Raw genomic sequence first — 15,873 nt, 5'->3', positions numbered from 1 at the left:
CCTTTACTCTGGCGTTGGGTCAATAGAGGATGCACCCACAATCTTCGTCTCCTCCTTCGCGGATCAACATTGACCTGATATGGCTGGCCAAAGCGACGAGACAACACCCAGTGAAGCAACACCCGCTGAGTTGTGCTTAAATACACAGGGTCAGACATGTTTGTAAGGTCAAAGCAACACAGCCAAAATATGCTAGAGAACATATAGGGCAGATGGGAGGGCTCCAACTGTTGTAGAGGGCTTAAATAGTGTGGTTAATGATGGTTTAAATGATTTGCAGGCCTGAAAACCATTAAATGTCCATTTTGTGATGGTGCGTGAAAAATACGCCATACGGATCACATACGGATTACACACGCACAAGCGCAAAATACGCGACCACACCCAAGCAACGCATTAACTACGGAAGTAGATTACGGGGACATTTTGGCATATTGAACGCGTAGTACGGACGTATAATACGTTCCGTATTGTCTTACGCCAAGTGTGACGCCGGCCTCACTCATCACCTGCAGCTTCATGTGACCAAGTCCGCCCTGCTACTCCAGCGCTGGTGGATGGGGCCGAGGGATCACACAAAAGGGAAGGTATAGATACAGAGGGGTCGGGTCTTTCGACGTGGTCCCCGGTGGCGGACTCCTGTGAGATCGCTCCAGAGGGGTGCAACTCTGATGCAGGCTCCCGAGTGCTGCAGACAGTGCTGTTAAAAGAAGAAAAAAAAAAAATTTAGTATCTTGATATTACAATTGCCCTTGCTGCCAAAAAAAATTGAAGGTTGAATTGAAGGTACCTTCTGCTCAGCAGCGTCGACCGGAGGAACGACAGGGCTCTGGCATATTTGTACCTGCTCCTGCGTCCTCTAGATCCACTCGGGGCCTGATTCTCCTTGTTAAACTCCCTCTTGAAGAGATCCCTGAGTGACCGCTACCGCACGATAACCCTGTTACCTGGAAAGATAAAGCAAAAATTGGTTACTATACAACACATTAAATCATGCTAACATAAGTTAATAAAGCGTGAATACTTACACGCTTAATCCTGGGCCCCAGTGTCGAGTTCCTCCCAGTTCTCCAGAACAGCAACGCACACTTCCTCCCATAGCCGTCAGGTGATTAACTAGTCAGCATGGCGGCGGTCCGCCATGTTCCACAGCGGCTCCCGATCTTGGACCTCTTGGATGAGGGTGTCCACATCAATCCCCTCCTCTTCCTCAGCCTGTTCGGGAGCACGCTGTGAAGCCTTTAAAAAAAAAAAATTAAAAAGGGAAAGATTATACCACATGAATTTTAAAATGTACTAAACACCAAACCAAAAAGGAACTTACTCTTTGGTGACCGCTGCGATTAGCATCCCGAAGACTATGGGAGGTGCTTCGAGCAACTCTAGGGCGAGCCCCGGATTGTGAAGACTAATAAAAAAATAAATAAATAAATTATGTGCTTGGATGGAGGCATATGTATTGTGTGTGCTGTGCTGAATGTTTGTCTTGGGTGTAGTGTGTTTTATGTGAGGATCTGGCTCTGCAAAAACTTACACTAGGCGCTCCGGCTCCTTGCATTTCTCCACCCTGCCCGTCTCCTTCTGGAAGCCCCTCTGCTTCAGCTTCCTGTGAAAACAGAATAAATACATATAGGGTTCAAAAACATATGTTACCATAGTTGTACCAAAAAAAATTTATGAAGAAAAAAAAAACACCTCAGGTGGCTGATGATGTGAGGGGGGGCTCTCAGATGAAGACATTATGGTCCCTGTTTTAAACTTGGGGGGCCTGGCTGCGTCTGTCTTGGGTCCCTTGCTTGGTCCCTCTAGGTCCCTAAGAATCTGCAAGTATAAAGAGAGTTCTAAGCTACTATACAAAAGGATAGATGCAGCTTTTGGGACTTTATACTTACATCTGTTTTACAAACTTGGGGGGCCTGCCTGCGTCTGTCTAGGGTCCCTTGCTTGGTCCCTCTGAGAATCTTCCAATTTAAAGACAGTTTTAATTAGAATGATTATGTATTGGTATGCCAACATACATTTTGATTTCCCCCCCCCCAAAAAAAAAAAAAAATTACCACACCAAAAAAAAAAAATGAGTGTTCACAGTTAACCTTCAAACTTGATATGCTTGATGCGCAAGCTGCCAAACCCTCCACCTCCTGTTTCCCCAACAAAAAAAACCCAAATTCCTTGAAAGCAACACCAACACTACTTCAAACTTGATATGCGCCATGCGCATGCTGGTAAGCCTATCCCACCCCCCCCCCCCCCCAAAGTATCAACCTTATAAAAAATTTGCCTCATTCAAAGTTAAAATACCAATACCCAAAAATGTCAATTATGATTACCCTACAGTTACTATTTTCTAAAACCAGGTAACATTTTGTATACCAAAGGTTTGCATTCCGCCTTTGTATATAGAGCCTCTAACATCTTTATTGCATGTATACTCAGTTTTAAATTTACCTTGAAATCATACTACGGACAGTTTCGTGGAATTTTTATTACAATATATATATTTTTTTTTTTGGAAAGTAGGAGCTACACTGCTCTTTATTTTAAATACCAGTACAGTATGAAAAATAACAAAAATGCAGGACACATCACACGGCATTTATACACACACAACACACACGTCACAGCACAGCCATTCAAAACACCAGCACAGTATGAAAAATAAAAATATGCAGGGTGAGGGCGGGCACACACACACACACACACACACACACACACACACACTGGCACAACTCATGCTGGATGGCATTACTCACATGGCAATCTCAGGCAGGGTCTTGCTGGCTGCTGGCAGGGTCTGTCTTGCTGGCTGCTGGCAGGGTCTGTCTTGCTGGCTGCTGGCAGAGTCTGTCTTGCTGGCTGCTGGCAGGGTCTGTCTTGCTGGCTTCTGGCAGGGTCTGTCTTGCTGGCTGCTGGCAGGGTGTTCTCTCTCTGCTTCTTCTCTGCTTGATGGCACATTGAGGAATGAAGCCCATCTGTCCTGTTTACATAGTTTTGGGGTTGTCTGGGAAAAGTATCTACTTTTTGGAGCATGCTCAATTGAAAAAGCGGATTGGGTGACGGATCCGCCAAATGACGGATCGCGACGGATCCGTCGCCCATAGGCGGTCATTCTAGGAAATGGCGGACACGACGGATCAGTCGTGAATCGCCATTTCGGCGCAGACAAAAACGTTACAATGTCCGTCAATGTCTAGACAACGTCTGCCAAATTTCGACGGATCCGTCACATGGCGGATGGAACGGACGACCATCCGCCACAATCCGTCGCTAATGCAAGTCTATGGGAAAATAGCGGATCCGCCCCCCCCAAAAAAAAATGGCGGATCCGCTATTTGACTAAAACGGTGGATTCAAACTGACGCCAAAAGACTGAAGTGTGAAAGAGGCCAAAGTGGTGGAAAAAAAAATTGCGCAATTTTCTGATACCCGTAGTGTTTCATTTTTCGGGAACTGGGGTCGGGTGAGGGCTTATATTTTGCGTGCCGAGCTGATCTTTTTAATGATACCACTTTTGTACAGATACGTTCTTTTGATCGCCCGTTATTGCATTTTAATGCAATTTCGCGTCGAGCAATAAAACGTAATTCTGGTGTTTTTAATTTTTTTCTCGCTACGCCGTTTAGCGATCAAGTTAATGTTTTTTTTTATTGATAGATCGGGCGATTCTGAACGCGACAATACCAAATAGGTGTATGATTTTTTTATTGTTTTATTTTGAATGGGGCGAAAGGGGGGCGATTTAAACTTTTATATTTTTTTTCATATTTAAAATTTTTTTTTTTTTACACTTTTGCCATGCTTCACTAGCCTCCATAGGAGGCCAGAAGCTGGCACAGCCTGATAGGAGCGATCTATGTAGCAGAGCCAATGTAGCTGAATTGCAGGCTTGCTATGAGCGCTGACCACAGGGTGGAGCTCACAGCAATCCGGCATCGACAACCACAGAGGTCTCAAGGAGACCTGTGGTTGTTATGCTGACGCATCGCCGACCCCCGATCGCATGACCGGAATCGGTAGTTAAATACCACTGTCAGCGTTTGACAGCAGCATTTAACTAGTTAATCGCGGCGGGTGGATCGCGACTCCACCTGTCGCTATTGCGCGCACATGTCAGCTGTACAAAACAGCTGACATGTCACGACTTTGATGTGGGCTCAGCGCCGGAGCCCACATCAAAGGGGGAGACACGACATGCGCCGTACTAGTACGGCGCATGTCGTGAAGGGGTTAATACTTCTCTTTTTGAAAGCATTCTTACTTTGCAGCCCTTTTTTTTCACCATACTTTCTTAAAATTTTTGTATAGCACAAATTTTTGTATATAAATGGCAGTACTGTGCAAATTTTTAGGCAAAAGAGCACAAACAGGTTGATTTTTAAAAGGATTACCAGGCATGTGTGTTTGTGCTCAGCTTGGGGTCTTGTGTAAAAGCACAACTACAGGATGCTTCACACCAAAACTGCTTCATGTGCTGGAAATAAATCATCCAACAAAATATTGATGAAAGGGATCTAAACAGTGTTAAAAAGCTGTGCTGCTAGGAAATGAAGACTATTATGGTGAGATTAAAGGAAGGTTTTTATTTGTCAATGCGTTCTGAAGCCAGACTGGCTTCTTTAAGTCAAAAACCAATTCCATTTCTTGTTTTGAAAAGTAAGCCAGTCTGGGCTTCGAAACGTGGAGGCAAATAAAAACTTCCTTTCATCTCGTCTTCATATCTGAAGACTAGGGTTGAGCGAAAAGGGTCGTTCATTTTCAAAAGTCGCCGACTTTTGGCAAAGTCGGGTTTCATGAAACCCGATCCGACCCCTGTGCGGGGTCGGCCATGCGGTACGCGACTTTCGCGCCAAAGTCGCGTTTCAATGACGCAAAAAGCGCCATTTCTCAGCCAATGAAGGTAAACGCAGAGTGTGGGCAACGTGATGACATAGGTCCTGGTCCCCACCATCTTAGAGAAGGGCATTGCAGTGATTGGCTTGCTGTCTGCGGCGTCACAGGGGCTATAAAGGGGCGTTCCCGCCGACCGCCATGTTACTGCTGCTGATCTGAGCTTAGGGAGAGGTTGCTGCCGCTTCGTCAGAAGCAGGGATAGTGTTAGGCAGGGTCCATTAACCACCAAACCGCTTGTGCTGTAGCGATTTCCACTGCCCAACACCACCTTCGGTGTGCAGGGACAGTGGAAGCTACATTTTTTTTTTTTTTTTTCCCCTCAGCGCTGTAGCTCATTGGGCTGCCCTAGAAGGCTCCCTGATAGCTGCATTGCTGTGTGTACGCCGCTGTGCAAACCAACTGCTTTTTTCAAAGCACAAATCCTCTTGTTCCTTCCTTTCTGCACAGCTATCTTTTTTGTTTGTACACACTTTTTATTTAATTTGTGCATCAGTCCACTCCTTATTGCTGCCTGCCATACCTGGCTGAGATTACTGCAGGGAGATAGTAATTGAAGGACACTCCCTGTCTTTTTTTGTTTTTTTTTGTGGGAGATTAAGATTGACATTTCTGCTAGAGTGCCATCCCTGTGTGTGCCATCTCTCACTCAGTGGGCCATAGAAAGCCTATTTATTTTTTTGCTTGATTTGGGTTCTAAAATCTACCTGAAAAAATCACTACATCAATCAGTGGGAGAAAAATATTGGCCTCAGGGCTTGTGTGCCACTCTTGACTCCTCTGTGTGCCATCTCTCAGTCAGTGGGCCATAGAAAGCCTATTTATTTTTTTGCTTGATTTGGGTTCTAAAATCTACCTGAAAAAATCACTACATCAATCAGTGGGAGAAAAATATTGGCCTCAGGGCTTGTGTGCCACTCCTGACTCCTGTGTGCATCACCACTCACTCAGTGGGCCATAGAAAGCCCTTTTTTTTTTTTTTTTTTGCTTTATTTGGGTTCTAAATTCTACCTGAAAAAATCAATAAATCAATCAGTGGGAGATTAATATTGGCCTTTGGGCTTGTGTGCCAGTCCTGAGCGTGCCATCTCTCTCACAAATAGTGGGCCATAGAAAGCCTATTTATTTATTTTTTTTTGGTTTTATAAATTCTCCCTGAAAAAAAAAAGGGAGATTAATATTGGCCTTTGGGCTTGTGTGCCAGTCCTAAGCGTGCCATCTCTCTCTCTCTCTCTCAGATAGTGGGCCATAGAAAGCCTATTTATTATTTTTTTTATTGGGTTTATAAATTTTCCCTGGAACAAAAAAAAAACAGTGGGAGATAAATATTGGCCTCTGGGCTTGTGTGCCACTCCTGACTCCTGTGTGCGTCATCTCTCACTCAGTGGGCCATAGAAAGCCTTTTTTTGTTTTATTTGTTTTCTAAATTCTCCCTGAAAAAATCATTTTATTTTATTTGGTTTCTAAATTCTTCCTGAAAAAATCATTTTATTCTATTATTTTTTTTTCCCTAAAGTCTCCCTGAAAAAAAAAAAAAAAACAAATCAGTGGGAGATTAATATTGCCCTTTCTGCTTGTGTGCCAGTCTTGACTCCTGGGTGTGCCATCTCTCTCTCTCTCTCCAATTGTGGGCCATAGAAAGCCTATTATTTTTTTAGCTTGATTTGGGTTCCAAAATCTACCTGAAAAAAATCACCACATCAATCAGTGGGAGATAAATATTGGCCTCTGGGCTTGTGTGCCACTCCTGACTCCTGTGTGCGTCATCTCTCACTCAGTGGGCCATAGAAAGCCTTTTTTTGTTTTATTTGTTTTCTAAATTCTCCCTGAAAAAATCATTTTATTTTATTTGGTTCCTAAATTCTTCCTGAAAAAATCATTTTATTCTATTATTTTTTTTTCCTAAAGCCTCCCTGAAAAAAAAAAAAAAAAACAAATCAGTGGGAGATTAATATTTACATTTGTGCTTCAGTGACAGTCCTGCGTGTGTGGCATCTCTCTCATTTGTTGCCACCAACAACAGAGTGTGTAACATTGTGCCAGATTTTCGTTGTGGTCTCACTCACCTGTAAAGGGGTAGCTAAATCATACTGAAGTTATAGCTCACCGTGTAATTTGTGTGACAGCAACAAATACCGTTAGTTTGTTTACGTTTTTAAAACAATGAGGAAGTCTGGTGGAAGAGGTCGTGGCCGGGGGCGTTCATTGTCAGCTGGTAATGAGGGTAGTGGTAGTGGTGGAGCATCAGCTGGTCGTGGGAAAAAAAATATTGCACCTAAGTCTGGAGCTGTGGAGCCAGGTTCGTCGTCTGACTACACAAGGCCTCGAACGCTCCCTTTTCTGGGAGTAGGAAAACCGCTTTTAAAGCCGGAGCAGCAAGAGCAAGTTTTGGCTTATCTTGCTGACTCAGCCTCTAGCTCTTTTGCCTCCTCTCGTGAAACTGGTAAATGTCAAAGCAGCGCGTCGTTAGTGGATGTTCACGGTCAGGGACAAGTCGCTTCCTTGTCCTCTTCAGCAAAAACAACAACAGAGAAGAATGCAGCAGGCGACACAACGGGTTACTCCATGGAGCTCTTTACACATACCGTCCCTGGCTTAGAATGTGAAGCAGTTAACAGTCCATGCCCATTACAAGTTGAATCTGACATGGAGTGCACTGATGCACAGCCACAGCCAGACTACTATGCTGGTCCTTTGACTCAGACCACAACATTGCCCTCGCAGAGTAATGATCAAGAATCAGACCCTGATGAGACTATGTTGCCCCATTACGAACGCTATACCACCGACCGACACGGTGACACAGACGAAGTTGCACACGAGCTACAAGAAGAGGTAATAGATGACCCAGTTCTTGACCCCGATTGGCAGCCATTGGGGGAACAGGGTGCAGGCGGCAGCAGTTCTGAAGCGGAGGAGGAGGGGCCGCAGCAGGCATCAACATCGCAACAGGTTCCATCTGCCGGGCCCGTATCTTGCCCAAAACGCATGGCAAAGCCAAAACCTGTTGGAGGACAGCGTGGCCATCCGGTTAAAGCTCAGTCTGCAATGCCTGAAAAGGTATCCGATGCTAGAAAGAGTGCAGTCTGGCAATTTTTTAAACAACATCCAATTGATCAGCGCAAAGTCATCTGTCAAAAATGTTCAACTACCTTAAGCAGAGGACAGAATCTGAAAAGTCTCAATACAAGTTGCATGCATAGACATTTAACCACCATGCATTTGCAAGCCTGGACTAACTACCAAACGTCCCTTAAGGTTGTAGCACCCTCGGCCAATGAAGCTAGTCAGCAACGCAACATCCCTTCCGGCAGTGCAGGGCCACCATTTTCCGCACCACCTGCAGTATCTGTGCAGGTTTCTTTGCCAGGCCAAAGCAGTCAGGGTCAGGGAATCACCAGTTTCGTAGTAGGAAACACTGCATCTAGGGCACCGGCGGCAACAATACCATCTCCCACCGTCTCTCAGTCTGCCATGTCCACCGGCACCCCCGCTAGTTCCACGATCTCCAGCTCTCCAGTCCAGCTCACCCTACATGAGACTATGGTTAGAAAAAGGAAGTACTTAGCCTCGCATCCGCGTACACAGGGTTTGAACGCCCACATAGCTAGACTAATCTCGTTAGAGATGATGCCCTACCGGTTAGTTGAAAGCGAAGCTTTCAAAGCCCTGATGGACTACGCTGTACCACGCTACGAGCTACCCAGTCGACACTTTTTTTCCAGAAAAGCCATCCCAGCCCTCCACCAGCATGTTAAAGAGCGCATCGTCCATGCACACAGGCAATCTGTGAGCACAAAGGTGCACCTGACAACAGATGCATGGACCAGTAGGCATGGCCAGGGACGTTACGTGTCCATCACGGCACACTGGGTAAATGTGGTGGATGCAGGGTCCACAGGGGACAGCAAGTTTGGGACAGTTCTGCCTAGCCCACGGTTTAGGAAACAGTTGGCTGTAGCCGTTCGCACCCCCTCCTCCTCCTCTTCATCCTCCTGCAGAAGCGAGAGCTCGTCCACAGACCGCAGTCGCACAACCACTCCATCCGCAGCTGCCACTGTTGCACACCAGGTCTCCCATTATGGGGCAGCTACTGGCAAACGTCAGCAGCCTGTATTGGCTATGAAGTGTTTGGGCGACAACAGACACACCGCGGAAGTTCTGTCCGAGTTCTTGCAGAAAGAAACGCAGTCGTGGCTGGGCACTGTAGATCTTGAGGCAGGCAAGGTAGTGAGTGATAACGGAAGGAATTTCATGGCTGCCATCTCCCTTTCCCAACTGAAACACATTCCTTGCCTGGCTCACACCTTAAACCTGGTGGTGCAGTGCTTCCTGAAAAGTTATCCGGGGTTATCCGACCTGCTCCTCAAAGTGCGTGGACTTTGCTCACATATCCGCCGTTCGCCCGTACACTCCACCCGTATGCAGACCTATCAGCGTTCTTTGAACCTTCCCCAGCATCGCCTAATCATAGACGTTGCAACAAGGTGGAACTCAACACTGCACATGCTTCAGAGACTGTGCGAACAGAGGCGGGCTGTTATGTTTTTGTGGGAGGATACACATACACGGGCAGGCAGTAGGATGGCAGACATGGAGTTGTCAGGTGTGCAGTGGTCGAAGATTCAAGACATGTGTCAAGTCCTTCAGTGTTTTGAGGAATGCACACGGCTGGTTAGTGCAGACAACGCCATAATAAGCATGAGCATCCCCCTAATGCGTCTGCTGATGCAAAGTTTGACGCACATAAAGGATCAGGCGTCTGCAGCTGAGGAAGAGGAAAGCCTTGATGACAGTCAGCCATTGTCTGGCCAGGGCAGTGTACAGGACGAGTTAGCGGGCGAAGAGGAGGAGGAGGACGAGGAGGATGATGGGGATGATTATATTTTTAATGAGGAAGCTTTTCCGGGGCCTCTGGAAATTGGTGGCGCGGCAAGGCCGGGTTCTGGTTTTTGGAGGGACACAAGTGACGTGGATTTGCCTGAAACTGCCCCTCAACCAAGCACAACCGCAGATTTGAGAACTGGAACTTTGGCCCACATGGCGGATTATGCCTTACGTATCCTCAAAAGGGACACACGCATAACTAAAATGATGAACGATGACGATTACTGGTTGGCCTGCCTCCTTGATCCTCGCTATAAAGGCAAATTGCAAAATATAATGCCACATGAGAACTTGGAACTAATATTAGCAACCAAACAATCAACTCTTGTTGACCGTTTGCTTCTGGCATTCCCTGCACACAGCGCCCGTGATCGTTCTCACACGAGCTGCAGGGGCCAGCAGACCAGAGGAGTTAGAGGGGCAGAAATCAGAAGTGGCGTTGGCCAGAGGGGTTTCTGACCAGGTTGTGGAGTGATTTTGCTATGACCGCAGACAGGACAGGTACTGCAGCATCAATTCAAAGTGACAGGAGACAACATTTGTCCAGTATGGTTACAAACTATTTTTCATCCCTTATCGATGTTCTCCCTCAACCGTCATTCCCATTTGATTACTGGGCATCAAAATTAGACACCTGGCCAGAATTGGCAGAATATGCATTGCAGGAGCTTGCTTGCCCGGCAGCTAGTGTCCTATCAGAAAGAGTATTCAGTGCTGCAGGTTCAATACTAACAGAAAAAAGGACTCGTCTGGCTACCCAAAATGTAGATGATCTAACCTTCATTAAAATGAACCACAACTGGATTTCGAAATCTTTTGCCCCACCTTGCCCGGCTGACACCTAGCTTTCCTATGTAAAGGTCTTGCCTGTGGACTATTCTGAACGACTTTTCCAATCTCGTAATTTGCAGCACCTGATTGTCCAGCATCCGACATGTTAACACCTCCCTAAATGGCCAAAGTCCCCACACGGGGCCGTGGTATCGCCACTTGGCGCCAGCACCCGTGACAGTACTGTTTGTCTGAAGAGGTGGGTGTGCCCGCTTTTGGTCGACGGCACTGCCACTAGGTCCCTCATAGTACAATAAAGTGTCTGGCGGTGGTGGTGCGCACCCAACGTCAGACACACCGTTGTAATATGAGGGGCCCTGGGCCTGTACCGCCGGCCACAAGACAGTCCCCCTCCAGGTCAAACAGTGCTCTACGACTTGCAAAATTTTCTCTCACAGCTCCACCAATGTTTAGTCTATGCGCTGACATCCTTCAATGCCTGGCACTGTCAATACCATTGTATTGACATTTTTCTTATGTTAGGCCTTCGAAGCCTGTCTGCGGTCCCTCCTTCCACTAGGCCTCCACTGACCTGTCTACTGCCGCCCGTGTTCCCCTGGAACCAATTTTAAATTGCCTACAGCCAGCCCAATTTATTATGTTAGGGCTTCGAAGCCTGTCTGCGGTCCCTCCTTCCACTAGGCCTCCACTGACCTGTCTACTGCCGCCCGTGTTCCCCTGGAACCAATTTTAAATTGCCTACAGCCAGCCCAATTTATGTTAGGGCTTCGAAGCCTGTCTGCGGTCCCTCCTTCCACTAGGCCTCCACTGACCTGTCTACTGCTGCCCGTGTTCCCCTGGAACCAACATCAGAAAATATAAAAATAAGTATTTTGCTTATAAAAAAGAAAATACTGGAGAGATATCAAATGCAGACATTTTAACATTAAAAACAAACACATACAACAAAAATCTGGTACAGTACTAAAAATGGCCACCAGCTACAATAACTTTCTCCTGCAAGTAGTTAACTGAAAGTTTTTTTCAATTTAAAACACAGATATGGCATCCACCGAGTGTTGTCCTGTCGCGTCTTCTTTATATTATTGCCAAGAAGATGCAAAACAATGAAAATAATAAAATCATTATTTACCAAAAAAATAGAGTAAGTCAAAACCACATTGCAAATAAACATTCATTACAAATAAAGAAGCAGGGCGCGACCGAGGGCGAGTATATACCTAATAAGAATATAATCACCCTCGGACGCGCCCTGCTTCTTTCCGACAGCCTTCCTTCCTAAGAATCAGCCCTTCCGTGGTGTAGAGAGAGGGTTTGTTACACTCCAAGGTGTTCCCCAGGTTGCCTTTCCTGAGCTTCGATCTTCATGCTCTCGTTTAGTAGTTGTAGAAAACTACACTGCATTAGGCCTACAAAATGGGTATCGGGTGGAGAGAGATGGTGTGTTACACTCCAAGGTGTTCCCCAGGTTTCCTTGCCATTGCTTCGGTCTTCCGACTCTCGTTTAGTAGTTGTAGAAAACTACACTGCATTAGGCCTACAAAATGGGTATGGGGTGTAGAGAGATGGTGTGTTCCACTCCAAGGTGTTCCCCAGGTTTCCTCGCCAATGCTTCGATCTTCATGCTCTCGTTTAGTTGGTATTGGAAACTACGCTGCATTAGGCCTACAAATTGGGTATGGGGTGTAGAGAGATGGTGTGTTCCACTCCAAGGTGTTCTCCAGGTTGCCTTTCCTGAGCTTCGATCTTCCGGCTCTCGTTTAGTAGTTGTTGGAAACTACACTGCATTAGGCCTACAAATTGGGTATGGAGTGTAGAGAGATGGTGTGTTCCACTCCAAGGTGTTCTCCAGGTTGCCTTTCCTGAGCTTCGATCTTCCGGCTCTCGTTTAGTAGTTCTTGGAAACTACACTGCATTAGGCCTACAAATTGGGTATGGGGTGTAGAGAGATGGTGTGTTCCACTCCAAGGTGTTCCCCAGGTTTCCTCGCCAATGCTTCGATCTTCATGCTCTCGTTTAGTAGTTGTTGGAAACTACACTGCATTAGGCCTACAAATTGGGTATGGGGTGTAGAGAGATGGTGTGTTCCACTCCAAGGTGTTCTCCAGGTTGCCTTTCCTGAACTTCTATCTTCAGGCTCTCATTAAATTGTGGTTAAACGGAACAACTGCATTTGGCGTACTAGTTGGTTTGGGGCCTACTATCGGTGTCTGCCACTCCTTGCTGTTCTCCTGGTTTCCTGTCCTGAAATTCCGTTTTCAGGCGCTCGTTAAGTAGTTGTTAATGTTAGACTGCATTTGGCCTACTAGTTGGGTTGGGGCCTACTATCGGTGTCTGCCACTCCTTGCTGTTCTCCTCCACTGAACAAAGCTGTGCCGCCTGTTTACTACGGTTGCCAATTTTGAACTGCATTTCGACTATTTACTGATTTGGGCCTACTCTCTGTGTCAGCCTCTCATTCCAGTTGTCCTCCACTGCAATGCCCCCTGGTTATTCCTGTGTTACCAATTTTGAACTGCATTTAGCCAACTTTATTCTTTGGGCCTATATCTGTGTTTCCTCCTCATCCTGCCCATTGCCCAGCCAGTGATAGATGAGTCTGCTGGTACATTGACCCATAACGCAACATTCCCCGTGCACGCTACACAACAACATTGTGACCCTGCTGAAAGTCAGGTTGCTCTTCCCGCATACCATACCACCTTACACGGGGACAAAGACGAAGGTGCAGATGAAAGTGCAGGTTCCTTCATCAGATGGGGGGAGGAATACTAGTTGGCGACGTCACTGGCACAGGGCCTCTCATAGTACGCAAAAGTGTTGCTGCCGGTGGGAGGCGCCCCCGCCATGCAAACACACCGCTGTACTTTGAGGGGCCCTGTGCCAGTGCCAATGCCAACGAGTGGGCCCCCCCTGCTTGCTCAGGTTCACAGCACTTGCAAAGTTGAAATACTTACCTCTCCCTGCTCCACTGCCGTGACGTGGTCCAGATTTCCTGGGCCCACTAATTACTTGAACCAGCCCTACCCACCACAACTTTAGCCAAATGACCCCCAATTTCAAATGCCTTCCAATTATTATAAGGTAAATTACGCTTGACAAGCTTCATTAAGAAGAATGGATGGTTTTGACATTAAAATGGGCACTCTAGGTGTTTTCCTGGCCCCCACTCACTGCCGACTATGCTGCCCCATTTACTTGCATTGGGTTTCGTGTTTCGGTCGATCCCGACTTTACGTCATAATCGGCCGATTTCACTCGACCCGACTTTTGAGATAGTCGGGTTTCGCGAAACCCGGCTCGACTCTAAAAAGGTCAAGGTCGCTCAACTCTACTCAAGACGGCTCATTTTTAATCGATATTTTCCTCTTTAATATTTACAGTGAAAAATATCTGCATAATAAGACATACTGCAAAGCATGACATGTTCTTTAACCACAAAAATTCTGTGAGCCTGCATATAAAACTGGAGGACTACGAAGGTACTGTATCAGCATATAGTAGTCTATCTATCCGTTCATTCCTCAACCAAGAATCTGCAAAAACCCTAGTCCATGCCCTCATCTCTCGCCATGACTGCTGCAACCTCCTGCTCTGTGGCCTCCCCTCTAACACTCTCGCACCCCTCCAATCTATTCTAAACTCTGCTGCCTGACTAATCCACCTGTCCCCCCGCTATTCCCCAGCTTCTCCCCTCTGTCAATCCCTTCACTGGCTCCCCATTGCCCAGAGACTCCAGTACAAAAACCCTAACCATGATGTACAAAGCCATCCACAACCTGTCTCCTCCATACATATATATGTGGCCTTGTCTCCCGGTACTTACCTACATGCAGCCTCCGATCCTCACAAGACCTCCTTCTCTACTCCCCTCTTATCTCCTCTTCCCACAATCGTATACAAGGTTTCTCTCGCGTATCACCCCTACTCTGGAACCCTCTACCCCAACATATCAGAATCTCACCTACCATCGAAACCATCAAAAAGAACCTGAAGACCCACCTCTTCTGGCAAGCCTATAACCTGCAGTAACCACCGATCGACCAAACCGCTGCATGACCAGCTCTACCCTCACCTACTGTATTCTCACCCATCCCTTGTAGATTGTGAGCCTTCGCAGGTAGGGTCCTCTCTCCTCCTGTACCAGTTATGACTTATATTGTTTAAGATTATTGTACTTGTTTTTATTATGTATACCCCTCCTTACATGTAAAGCGCCATGAAATAAATGGCGCTATAACAATAAATAATAATAATAATCATTAATAATCATGGATAGACTATTATGGATCAGTGTTGTACAACCACAAGCATGGGTCCTAACTGGTGATAGCCAATGTGCTCGGAATATCTGAGCATGCTCGGGTGTTACCCGAGTATCTTGGGCATGCTCCAATAACATGTTCGAGTCCCTGTGTCTACATATCTTACGGTTGTTAGACAGCCGCAACACATGTGGGGATTGCCTAACAAGCAGCTGTGAATCATGCAGCCGCAGGGACTCAAAACATGTTATTCGAGCATGCCCAAAATTCAATTTCCAAGCACATTCGCTCATCACTAGTCCTAACATCCAGATAGTCCTCCATTGCAGACGGACCAGAGCAATCTTCACTTCTGAAGCCACGATAGCAGCTGCAGAAGTGAATATTGCCCTAGTCCAGCTGCCATGGAGGAGCAGAATGGATGTCGGACTAGGGAAATGCAAATCTTTTTTGCACAACTCAAACTATTTTTAAATACTGATGCGTTGCATTACTCATCTAGTACGTGTCATGAGCTATCGCTTGTATTAATGCCCATGGCTGCATTAATATTATTACTGGTTGTCAGTGTCAGACATCCCCAACAACTTAGCAGATCTCATAAAATGCGATGGGACGGTTTTCTAACATCCGATTACAGAGGCTGCTGTAAAGATTACACTTCCTAGAATGCAAATCACCACAGCAAGCTTTTCGGAAGGATTGAGCCAGCCAGCAATAATGAGATACTTCAGCCGTGAAATCATCAGAAAGCAGCTCTGGATCAGTACAGGATAAGTAATAAATGGTATTTAGAACTCAGCTTTTCTCGTAAAATAATTCTACTGCAAGATTGAGCGAAACGCTTGACATTCCTTGCAGTAAGGCCAATAATAAGGAGAAAAAAAAAATAACTTCGGGGCTTATTTTCTAATCCAAAAGCAAAAAAAGGTTGTCATTTAAAACAGTAGTATTTTATCATTTTTGTGATATTTGAAAATATCCTTATCCCCCGCCTCAACTATACAGTGGTTTCTTAGGATTGATCATGTACTTTCCTAGT

General features: G+C 46.1%; 1 protein-coding gene and 1 long non-coding RNA gene across 5 annotated transcripts in view; both read right to left on the bottom strand.

The window, feature by feature from the left end:
* Positions 1–15,873, bottom strand: part of GLT1D1 (glycosyltransferase 1 domain containing 1) — a 189,024-nt gene that overhangs the window by 32,651 nt on the left and 140,500 nt on the right. The gene's annotated exons all lie outside the window — the stretch shown is intronic.
* On the bottom strand, positions 721–4,170 carry LOC138668719 (uncharacterized). Its single transcript, XR_011319192.1, has 7 exons — positions 2,754–4,170; positions 1,893–1,961; positions 1,696–1,821; positions 1,535–1,606; positions 1,325–1,408; positions 1,029–1,239; positions 721–947 (listed from the first exon to the last, which is right to left on the bottom strand). It is a non-coding gene; the product is annotated as an uncharacterized lncRNA (long non-coding RNA).

This window comes from Ranitomeya imitator, chromosome 1 (assembly GCF_032444005.1).
Source record: "Ranitomeya imitator isolate aRanImi1 chromosome 1, aRanImi1.pri, whole genome shotgun sequence".
Taxonomy (NCBI): Eukaryota; Metazoa; Chordata; class Amphibia; order Anura; family Dendrobatidae; genus Ranitomeya; species Ranitomeya imitator.
This window is presented reverse-complemented; position numbering and strand designations above follow the sequence as displayed.